This window comes from Brachycentrus maculatus, unplaced genomic scaffold, assembly GCF_059751285.1.
Source record: "Brachycentrus maculatus isolate JH-2025_06_01 unplaced genomic scaffold, ASM5975128v1 h1tg000042l, whole genome shotgun sequence".
Classification (NCBI taxonomy): domain Eukaryota; kingdom Metazoa; phylum Arthropoda; class Insecta; order Trichoptera; family Brachycentridae; genus Brachycentrus; species Brachycentrus maculatus.
The window spans coordinates 1,203,089-1,215,465 of NW_028280796.1; the positions used below are offsets into that span (position 1 = coordinate 1,203,089).

The 12,377-nt window shown below is 29.8% G+C and overlaps 1 long non-coding RNA gene across 1 annotated transcript; it reads left to right on the forward strand.

Annotated features, from left to right (window-relative positions):
* The first annotated feature begins 539 nt into the window (after positions 1-539).
* LOC148312379 (uncharacterized) lies at positions 540-2,481 on the forward strand. Its single transcript, XR_015839247.1, has 3 exons — positions 540-601; positions 1,080-1,319; positions 2,425-2,481. It is a non-coding gene; the product is annotated as an uncharacterized LOC148312379 (long non-coding RNA).
* The last annotated feature ends 9,896 nt before the right edge of the window (positions 2,482-12,377 follow it).

A 12,377-nucleotide genomic window follows, 5' to 3' on the forward strand; every position in this document is an offset into this window, starting at 1 on the left:
AGTTGTGCATGTTTTCGTAATGCTTAAAAAATGTACTATATCCCAGCAAAAGAGGCATATTTTTAACTTAATATTTACCCGCTACAGGGCAGAAAGTGTCGTTTTTTGCATTTCGAAGAAAAGGTATTGTTTATAATTTTTAAAATATACTTAATATGTTTTAAATTGAGAAAAAACCTTCAGGTTTTACCTATAAAGATCTGTTGCACAGTAAAAAGTTCAATAAGTGGCTTGATATTTATTTTTAATACATTGTATTATTTTCTTAAACTTTAAAAACGTTCTCCTGAAAAATCAAGTTTTTTGATTTATGACGTTCTTGAAAGGAGTGAGCGAAAAGTGATTGTGACAAAGCGGGGAATCGAACCAAAACCTACGGAATTGAAGTGTCCAATTAATATTTGACAGTTTCTTGTAGGTTTATCCAGGAATATAAACCCTTGTAGCTGGTAAAGATATTACTAGTAGCAAGTGAAGTGACACGTAGTTTAAGGGGTATCGGGTATATCGGGAAGACCTGTAATCGAAAAGGGCTCTGGGATTCGACGCGAGGTTGAATAATCACCGAAGCTCTACTTAACTGTAAGGCCACGTTCACACGGTAATAATCTAAACGAATTTTTAGCAAACCGGATTTTTGTTGTTGGAGAAAAAGTGTACCAATAAAAAAACTAAGTTGTTTAATTTTATAAAGTTTATAAAATGCACCACAAAGTATCTGCGAAAAACATTAAAGAAATTATTGGATTTTTACTAACAAATTTAAAAGTAACAAAAAACCGAACTGTTGTCATCATTGGCAGAGAAGGAGCACTTTCACGAGGAGACGTGATCATTCCACAATGTATTGACGTGTAAACGCGGCTTAAGACACTGTACCTATGTAAAGTTGGGCGGTAAGCCTGGCTTATCAGTATCGAAGTTCATGCGATGGAAATTATCTCGCAACTAAAGAAGGCCCAGAGTCTATATTTGCATACCAGATAAGTGGGCCCATGTTCGGTTCATGCATATTCATGTGACGCGGCAGCGATGCTTCAAACGTGAAATTTCAGTAATTTAATATTATTTTGTTCCAGATTTAAATTTATGGCGAGGATTTGATAAGGGAAGTTTTACATAATTCTGCGGTATCGCGGCTGTATCACGTGTCATAAGGAACAAAAGCCCTACGGAAATTGTGCCCTATATATCACAACCCCTCCGAAGTGAAAATTTTGCGAAAACGAGACCCAAAATGCAGTTCTTGTAACAAAAATAAAAACCCTTAATTATGGAATAATAAAGTCCTAAAATTTTGCGTGCTTAGACAAAAAAAAGTAAATGTAATATATTCATAATTTTTATTTATTTTTTATTCAATACAGTTAACTTGTTTTTTTCAATTTGATACAATTTCTATACATTTATTCATATGGCCAACTTATGATTTTAATTTCACTGTGCCTCTCCAAAAACGAGACAGAGCTCTTGTGCTTGGAGAGAGACTAACACTCAAGGTTTATTGTTTTAATCGATTAATGGCATAGTAGTATTTTTTTCTCATTTACGTTTTTTAATGATTTACGTGTAATGGGCAATATTTTTTTCTAAAGAATTTTGATATCTATCAGTGTTATTTATTTTTTAGAGTGTAATTCATGTTTAACTGACTAACTAACCGTTACGCTACTTTCTGTGTGAGTTACCAGAGGGAATCTATTCCCTTGACGTTCTAACGTCATACCACTCTGTCTTTGCAAACATTCTTCGCGTCTCCCACATTCATACATCTCCTTTCATCATTCAGCTGATTCCAGTTTCATAAATTTCACTGAATTAAAAAAAAATCTATTGAATTTCATTCATTCATTTGAGTTTAAAACACTTATGAATTGATGGTTTAGAGCCGAATTCGTATTTAACCCATTGAACACTAGTTAGATTCCTCGGTTAAAAAAAACTGATTATTTCAAGTTAAAATAAAAATGTTGATTTTTTGTTTCTCTAAATTATTCTCTAAACTTTGATGTGTTACTTGAACTTTGATGTGTTACTTGAGCCCAGTACAAAAAAAATATTTCGATCTGTATTTGGTCTACAATAATGAACGTATCGACAGGATTCATTGTTTCCCTGGCAGGTGACATTTATTGTCACGATACGTTCATTATTGTAGACCAAATACAGTTTTAAATCTCTTTTTTGTACTGGGCTCAAGTAACACATCAAAGTTCAAGTTGCCCCTTTCTACGGTACAAATGAAAGAAAGGGCATTTTCACAAACAGTTATTTTCTTTTTTTCTCATTTTTCTCAAAACGCTCAGTAATCTGAACGACCCACTGCACGATTTACGTGGCTTTAATGAGCTGGCACTTCTTAGCAATAATGCCGTCTTAGACTCATATATAATACATTACAAGTTTAGGTATTATTGTGTACAGAAATGAAGAATAACCATTTTCTCCACATTATTGGGAACTATAAGAGCGCGACCATTCATATTGTTACCATCCCTAAATTGCGGCTATTTTTCGAACATGAAAAGGCTTTCGCGCTCCCTGAATCCATCCCCGAAGTAGCTGCTACCCCTTAGGACTGAGGGTAATATCGCCCGAGGAGGTTATGTTGTACCGAATATACGGATGTTAATCTAGGGAAAGTTTCTCACCACTTATATAATAGGTATTCGTTGAGGATTTTGATTGAGGTAAACGACAAGTTTTCTTTTCTCTCTCAATATATTTATTTATTTTTTATTATTTATTTATAAAATAAATATTTATTCATACTATTCAAACATTTATGTTTTTTGAAATATAAGATAATATATATTATTTCTGCATTGTTTAAGGGCCAAAAATATAAAAAGAGTGAAAAAAATATGCACGTAAAATCCAAAGTCACTAATTGAGACAAAAAGTTGTCGTAATCAAAAAAAAAGTTTCATACGGAATTTACGTTTGAAAATACAAAATATAAATTGACTTTTTATAAATTAAATGGTAAATATTGGAACGCATGTTTTTATTTGAATTAATTACATTTTTTTTTGACATCTCAACATAGATGAAGAAGAATATGGTAGTATGGGTATTTAACCTGTCATAGGCTAGTTAAGTAATCACTTTACTGACGTGCAACATTCACCATTCAACCCGTGATTAACAATCACTGTACATATATTATTAATTTAAACCACTGGACAAAACCTAGATTTGTGAACAAAGATTTAAACACAATTAAAATATCGTAAATGTGATACTTGTCATGGGAAGGAAGATCAGTTCATTTTTTTAACTTCTTGCGTTTGTGATCGAATTAAAAAATGTAAATATATTGAATAATTAGTTTAGTAAGTATACTATCCAAAGTTTATTAATAAAAGTAAATAAAACTATGTTGAATAAATAAAACAAATAAATTAATGCCCTGAAAATGTAATGAGTTCAGTGAAAGTGAGTTTAGAAATAGATTTAATCAAATATCTTCCATGGATAGCTAAAAATGTTTTTGCTTAATTAGGAACATTTTTTTAATGTACCTAAACAAACAATTATTCAAAAATACACTTTTTCAACTTCGTTTAAAATTACAGAATATGGAAAAAAGTACTCATTGTTTCAGATATTACGTAAACAGACCTTTATTCGTCATTATCTGTCTGCCTTTGTTGTATTGTGGTTAAAATGTTTAGCAGCAATGCTGGAGATTCAGAGTGCGTTTCCCAGGAGGGTCAAAATTAATATGAGCAATTTTTCGCTCTAATCCTTATTTAATTAAATATTACCCTGGACTGCTATCCGATGTGCCGGATAGAATAATTTTCATTCACTGCTTCAACACAGCTTCTGTATGAAGCAGTGCCCTGTGCACCATTGAGCATGGATAAGGGTAAGAAGAGGTATTTTATCCGTCACCAATTTGCAGTATATCGTACTCGAGTTTTTCTTCAATGTAAAGATAGAATTACTTAGATTAGTTAATTGTACATCTAATACAGTAGATGCCGGTTAAAACACGTCTTTAATATTGCGAATTCAGATATACCGCGAGTTTTTTCCCCATTTTTGTTTTAATTCTTATTCCTCTATCTGAAATATTCAAGTTTTATGTATCAGACGTAGGGTGAGCTATCTAGTGTCTGGTAAATTAAATTAATAATTAAAAAATATAAAATACTTAGTACCAATGAAAAATTCAGAAAAAGGAAAAAGCAATGAAATATTTATTATTTCTTAAATTTCAACACGAAAGCCGAAGAAAGAAGTTTGGAAATCACGTGATCATCACGTGATTTCCAAACGTTGCATTTCGTTCGTGAAAAATAATATCTCATTTATTTACAACATTTTGGGTGAGTCCAAATACTTTACAAATCTGGATTACCTCCAATTAGGAGTTATTTTTTAAATTATTTTTTGACATCTTAACGTAGACGAAGAAGAATATGGGTAATAAGTCTGGGCATTTACTTGGCTTACGACCTTCATAGACTGGTTTTAGTGATCACTTTCCACACGTGTAATATTCACCAATTCTACCCATGATTGACAACCACACTACTCAAATTCATGGAACTTATGTTGATTAAATTCGAAACAAACTGTTTGAATTAACAATAATTTTACTGGAGACATCTATGATGAGATGAGAAGCTTTTTATTAAGCAGAAACTCTGTCATTTGTATGTGAGTTCCGAATCCTGGATTATATTCACATACTCAATAAACGCTAGAAAATATTCTTTTTAATTTATTTTTTTGCCAACAGTCTGATTTCTTTTATATATCTGCTTTTAAATTTTGTTTTCACCATTTTTGGAAAAGTAAAAATACGGTTCTAGAGGCGTGAATTGATTTTATATAAAATACTAACATTTAATATTGTTTATAAAGGTTAGATTCTCTCAAGGATATCAGGCTAACAGGAACGACGAATTATTAATCAGTTGGTGGTGTAAGTGTGTATAATTGAGGTAAACGTAATATGTATTTGTAGTGAAATGTCCCAGGAATAATTACACTAATGAATTTATACAGAGTAATTGGGAGGCAGGTGAACCTTCTCTCGCTCCCTGGGGAATACTCCCGTTTCCAATTCTTTACCCAATAATTTGGGAACCTAATGAATTCTTGACCTCCGTCATTGACACTAATTTCAGGGGATTAGTTCGGTGTTCTGAAGCAAAATACAAAGAAACGTATTTTTTCGATATATACCCATATAATTTTTCGATAAAAGATATATTTTGCATTAATATTTGTAAAATGATGTAAGTATGAAAACATTGCATTTTTAGTAATTTTAATAAATAATATTTTGGTATTTGAATATTTTGGTACTGAGATATTTTAATTATTGTGTTATATATCTAAGATAAAACTAGGTTTGTTGGATTGAATTCTACATTTATTTATGTATATGTTAATACATGACGCGTTTCGTCTTCTTAAGATATTATCAAACACACTTGCAGTGTTTGATAATGTCCTAAGAAGTCGAAACGCGTCACGTATTAACATATACATAAATACATGTAGAATTCAATCCGATAAACCTTGTTTTATTTTGAACATATTACCCAACAATTCAATATGGAATTTTACCAACTGTCTGCAGTTACAATAAATATTATAATTATTCGTATTCTCGTGCGTTACAAGTTACAATCTAAATGATGATTTGTTTGCTTCTTCCATGATCAGTCTCTATTCTCTTCTCATCTCTTCAACTCAGCGTATCTGCTACAACGCATGTAGAAAGATAATTTGGTCTATGTAGGTTAACCGGGGGCGGGTGGGCTCTGCAGTTTGCCTTTGTTTGACTTCCCCAATCGTAAGAAGCAGACCAAGGTATCTTATATGCCTATCCATTTGGTTCGCAGTTGTGCAATTTTCTTTAGTAAGCATCTAGACTCCCCAACCCTGCTTAATACCTCGTTGCTCTCTACATGTTTCGACCAATGAATCCCTAACGTGCGCCTGTAGCACCATATCTCCAGCCACCCCGTTCTGCCTGCCCGATAGTGGACGTTTCGCTTCCATACAACAAAATGGTGCAGAATAGAGTTTGAGTCAATATTTTTCTTTTTTTAGAGTTAAATTATTAGATTTTTAAAAAATAAAAGACAAATATTGGTGTTTTTATAATTTACTAAAATACTTCAATTTCATACTATTTTTGTGAGCTTACACGGCTCATTCTTAAAAATAGGTATCTAATTGTGGTAAAGTATGTTTGAACCCAAATACTGTATTCTGATTCAAGAGTCCGCGATACTAACCACGGGAGCACAACCTAACACACTTATTATTTTTTAAAAGTTTTTTTTATTGAATGCTCTTCTCTTTTGTCTTATCCGGCTGACTATTTTTGATTTTAACTGACCATCTCGAGTAATTTTGGTGCTCAAATAAACAAATTAATAATTTTGAATTAAAAAAAAAAAATCCAACACATTATATGTTTTTTCTAATTTCTTTCGTGATCGTTTTACTCAATCCAAAGCATTTTGGAGTCATCTGGGCATCATCTTAGATTTTGATCACTATACACAAATTGTCACTATTCTTCCAGGTTAAGATAAAAACAGGGATTAAAAAGGAAACCGTTAATTCCTGTATTTAAATATTTCATTTTTAAAAAAAATATCGTGTTTTTACTACCTCATTATTATCTGTTTTCATAAACAGCATTCTCCTTATTCTTTCTAGGAATATGCCTAACGTAAGGATGAATATTTTTTCCGGTTGAGTAGAGAATTTCTTGCACACAGATAATTCCTAGAAGGAAGAGAGGTTGGTTAGTCTTTCAATTCAAGCGATGCATAAAATACGTATTATAAAACTGTGCCTGATAAGAGGGTTTATATTTATTTTGTATATTAAAAGCATTGTAAACTTTGTGGTATGGTAATATAGCACTCTATACATTTATTGATTTGGCGTTTAATTTGTAGAACTCCATTTTAATTTATGTACAAATTTTAAATCACACACAGATATTTTGAGTTTACTAAATTGTATTCTATTAAGAAAAACACATAAAAAAATTACATTTTGACAATTGTTTCGCCTTGTTAGAGCATTATCAAACGAATGTGAAGATCAAATGGATTACGGTCCTCCTTTCCCAGACAGTAAATATAGCTACATAAGGACCGTAGTCCATTTGATCTTTATATTCGTTTGATAATGCCCTAACAAGGTGAAACTATTGTCACAATGTTAATTTTTTGTCAATAAAATACAACTTAGTAGACTCAAAAAATCTGTGTTTGATTTAAAATTAATACATACATATAACACTCTCCTTATCATTCGTATAGATTAATCTACATTGATCTGATGATAGAATGATTATTCCGAAACCGGTTGTCACGAAATAGTGTTTTTTAAAGTGGTATTACACAATGTGAGCGATGAATAATAACGAGAGTGTTAGCTTTGTATTTGTCTGTGATAAGTATAATAACCTCAGCATCATAATAAGATCATGACAGAAGCTACATCTCTCTATGGTCTTTGATTTATGTCACAAGAAAGGCATTAATATTCATTACAAATAGATTCTGCAGACTCGGCCAAGTGACATACACCATAATAACGTTATATAATATACGAGTATTATATCATCGCATCGCAGTAATTTATATCTGTTTGGATTTATGGTTTGTGGTATTAGTCGCACTGAATGAAAATTTATAAATGAAAGCTGGCCAAAAAATGGAAAAATGTTACACTTTTTCCTCTTCTTATCTGTACTAGCACTTGATGGTTCATAGGGCACTGCATCCTATAAAAGCAATGTATTGATACATAGACCCCGAAGTGATCAGCCCCGTGCTTCAGGTACAATTAAAATAAATATAACAGTGAAAAATCTATTTGATTTATTTTGATCATCTGGAGAGCCAAACCGCACGGTAGCTTAGTGCTCTAAGCATTACATTATTGAGGCAAAATAATATTATGTAACAATATAATCATTCAAAAAATTCAAACATTTTCCAATATTACTAATGTTGTCTCTTTAGAGAAATTGAAATCAGACCAATCTAGATTTTTTTTTATTAAATGGAAAAATTTGTGTTTTCATGATAAAAGTACTTTAAAAAAAAATTATTTTACAACCCCTCTCAATAGAATATGGAAAAACTTTATCATAATTTCTATTAACAAAAAAATAATTAGATTAAAAATAATTAACGTAGTATTTATTTCAAAATTAAGATCAAACAAATCTTATTTGTAGAATCCTGGAATATTAAAAATGCCTACAGAATAAAATCTACTTAAACTTCTTACCCATCATTTCAGTCATCTATGTTAAGACCATATTTTCCTACGTTACATACATATTAAATCATTCTTTCGTTGAAATTTTTGGATTAAAGACAATTAAATTTAAAAACAATTATCATGTGTTGTTGGTTGTATTTTTTTTTTCAAATTAAGACCACCAAATCGAATAAATTGACTCTCTGTGCGCCGTAAAGTATGATTTGCAGCGGTTAGAGAAATTATTACTAATGAAACCTTGCAAAGAGAACATCTCAAGTAGATCAACCACATTTATTACATATATTTTATTGACAATATGATTAGAAATATTAATATTCTCAATATTATTAATATTTAAAGCATTTACTTTGTGGTTAGTCATTTTTAGTTATTTTTTTTTTACAAAAATGATAATAAAATTAGTATATATCCACTCACCGAGATTTTTACGTCTACCGGTTTCGAGACGTACCCGTCTCTTCGTCAGGACAATCACTAACACAGCATGCAAACAATACTACCCTTCACCACCATAGCACCATTTACACACTCAAAACTACACAAAATGTCTAACACGTACGTTTAACCTCGGCTCGTAACGCATGTCTGTATTGAAAACTATAGTGCATGTTGGTCTTCGGGTCGACCAAAAATCGCATGGTTAAACGTACGTGTTAGACATTTTGTGTAGTTTTGAGTGTGTAAATGGTGCTATGGTGGTGAAGGGTAGTATTGTTTGCATGCTGTGTTAGTGATTGTCCTGACGAAGAGACGGGTACGTCTCGAAACCGGTAGACGTAAAAATCTCGGTGAGTGGTTATATACTAATTTTATTAACATTTTTGTAAAAAAAAAAAATAAGTAGAAATATTAATTAAATTAAAAAAGTTTTAATTTCTCTTCTTCTTCTTCGTATTCTTCAAGAATCTTATCCGTTATACTAGACTTCGTCTATCACCGCAAAGAAGAACTACCTGTCTTATGGTATCCTGAAAAGCTCCTGGCTTCTAATTCCAGTCCAGCCGGATTCGAAGTCCGAACAGTTGACTTGTGAAAATGTCCCGATTTACTTGAATCATTTTAGTGACATTAAATTTTCTACCGAAGCCATCGATTTCTAGGACCTCAGTCTTGGGTATAATTGCCGTGTGTGGTATTTTTCTTCTTTATTTTAATTTCTTTTGCATTTCGCAACACATTATAATTACTTGTACAAAAAAGATCCTACAAAGGCATGGCCCATGTGTGGGTTAACATTATTTTTTAGGTTGTAATAAAGGGCGCTAGTAAAAATTCAATAGATATTATCAGAAATAAAATAAGATGAAAAGTGCTAATATAAACTACAAATATTTCATTTGAACGGAAAACGAAAAATCAAAAAGATGAAAATGAAAAATTAGCAATTATGTACTTTATGAGTTAAACGCTTGAAAGAAGAATGTAATTAGATCTGTTTTTTTTAGTAAATAAAAAAAAACTGAAATCAGAACAAACTAAGGTAATTAATGTCAAATATATAGTCTTTAAGGAATTTATATAATATAAAAGCATTCTTCTTCAAATATATACTTCGAAACAATATAATGTGGAATTTTTAAGGGTCCATGAATCAGTATATAAAAAATGCTTACAGAAAATTTGTCGTACTGATAAAAAAGGAGATTAAATACTCGATCCAGAGAAGGTACATCCCAGTGCCAAAAGAAAAAATGATGATATATTGATGTTAAACGATATTTTATACATTGGTTTAAAATTTTTAAACTACATTATCTTGTGAACCAGTATTGTATTGTTATCGTTTTATGGAGAAAACAAGAATTTAAAAAAATGTAACTGACATATTTTTAATGAATTGATTTTCGATGTCATATTTGAATTATTTAGACATCCACATTGGAAAAATGTTAAATGTGTACTTATGTTTACTGTAGGTTTAATTTTTTTGGTATATAATTTACATAATGTTTTTTAAGTATTTAAAAAAAAAACAATACATTTTGTGTAATTTGTCTAGCTTACACTTTTTTTTCTTTTTTTGTGTTTCTTCTATGTGTATATTATTTTTTCCTTAAGTAATTTGAAATTATGAATATTTTTATCCCAACAAAAATTATCGTGGAATCGAAGCATATTGTAATACATAATTCATAGTCTAGATGGTACAATACTGTAAGGTGTTTGATAAGAGTTTTAACCCTAAAATCCTTAAATACTTTGAATTATGTAGGAATAATCGTACCCCGAAATGGGAAAGAATCTGCCATATTCCTTTTAATCTATGGGTTAAGGGTTGGCGATTTTAATAATAACAGTCAACATGATTAAATTCTAATCGGAGTATTAACCCTTTCCGAGGGACTGGGGTGGAATCGTGCCAAGAGCGGGTGTATTTATATTTAGGGGTATGCTAGGACATTCGGAAAATAGTAATGAGATATTTGATAAATAGTTTTACGAAAGACATGGAAATAAATCATGGTTATACTTTACAGCCGACCGACTATTTAATTTATTACGACCTTAATTTTCTGAATGTAAAAATTAAATTATTTGCCAATATAAACTAATAATTCAGAATGCGATATATTTTAAAATTAATAATCAAAATTAATTTTGAATTAATAAAATATTAGAATAAAATGAAAGATAAATATATGTTTGTTTTATCTGTAAAATTTAGAATAGGGTTTTTCTTTTAGCGTATACGAATTAATTAGATGGAAAATATATTTTTAGATGATGTTATTTAGTACACCATTATTCATTTACAATGATTAAAGAAAACACTTGTTTTTTACCACTTGAGTTTTATTATAGACTACATGTTTCAGAAGTTAAACTTCCATCATTCAGGTCTGTATAATAGTTATTATACAGACATGAATGATGGAAGTTTAACTACTGAAACATGTAGTCTATAATAAAACTCAAGTGGTAAAAAACAAGTGTTTTCTTTAATCATCGTAACATGTCTTACCACAAAGTTCATGCCGAAACAATAAATAAAATATTATTCATTTAAATGCAATTTTTTAAACATTAATTAAAGAATGTAAAAAAACTGTTTTCTTAATTTTTTTTAAAAATAATTTGTAAAAAAACAATGAATTTATATGAGGCTTCCTACTTTAACATATCTCATGAAAATTACAACTCAAAGATCTGTTTTGAAACATTTTCATATCTGGTTCCTATTTTTTCCGTAATAAATATTATACCCAATATAAATTATTGGAAATATATTTTTTAATTGATTCGGCAGTCATTTTATGTTAAAATCTATCTATTTTTTAATTAAATTTTAACAAAGTAAATACCACTATTTCATAAATTCTATTGTAACACGTGTTTTGATGTATTCCGCAAAATTTTTGGGTCACAATAGATTTTCAGAAATATTAATATTTACTAAATAAAACTATAACGAAAATTTTGTCTGAAAGATCATTAAAATGTAATAATTGTCAAAACTGGTTCCTGAAAAAGTTTTTTATTTCATTTAAAAATAGAGAGTACGGAGTTGTCCATATTTTTTAATTGTATTATTTTTCCCCAAAATAATAATTTCAATGTTTTATTTGTTTCAAATACTAAAATAATGAACTTTTTATGAAAAATTTGATTTATTTAAAGATTAATCGTTTAATTTGTAGAACTCCATTTTAATATATGTATTAAATATTAAATCGTTTACTAATTTTTGAGTCTACCCAAGCTTCTTTCGCTAACAGTCAAAATATTTTGAATTTTATTAAGTTGATAGTGTTTTAGTTTTGATCAGTCTTGATAAAGAAACAGTTAGCTTCGAAAGCGGTTGACATTATAATTAAGTTATAAATAATATATATAAGTGTATAGTTATATAAATAGTGAGATTACTACAGTAAAATATATATAATGAAAGTTACATTTTAATTTTAAATTATGTATTTTATTGCAAAAAAAAAAATCTATTTGTGACATTTTTTAGCCTAGTTATGGCATTTTCTATTAAAATGCCATAACTAGGTGAAACAATTGTTACAAAATTGATTTCGATGTGATTTTTTAACAATAAAATACAACTTAGTGGACTCAAAAAATCAGTGTTTGATTAAACATTTAAT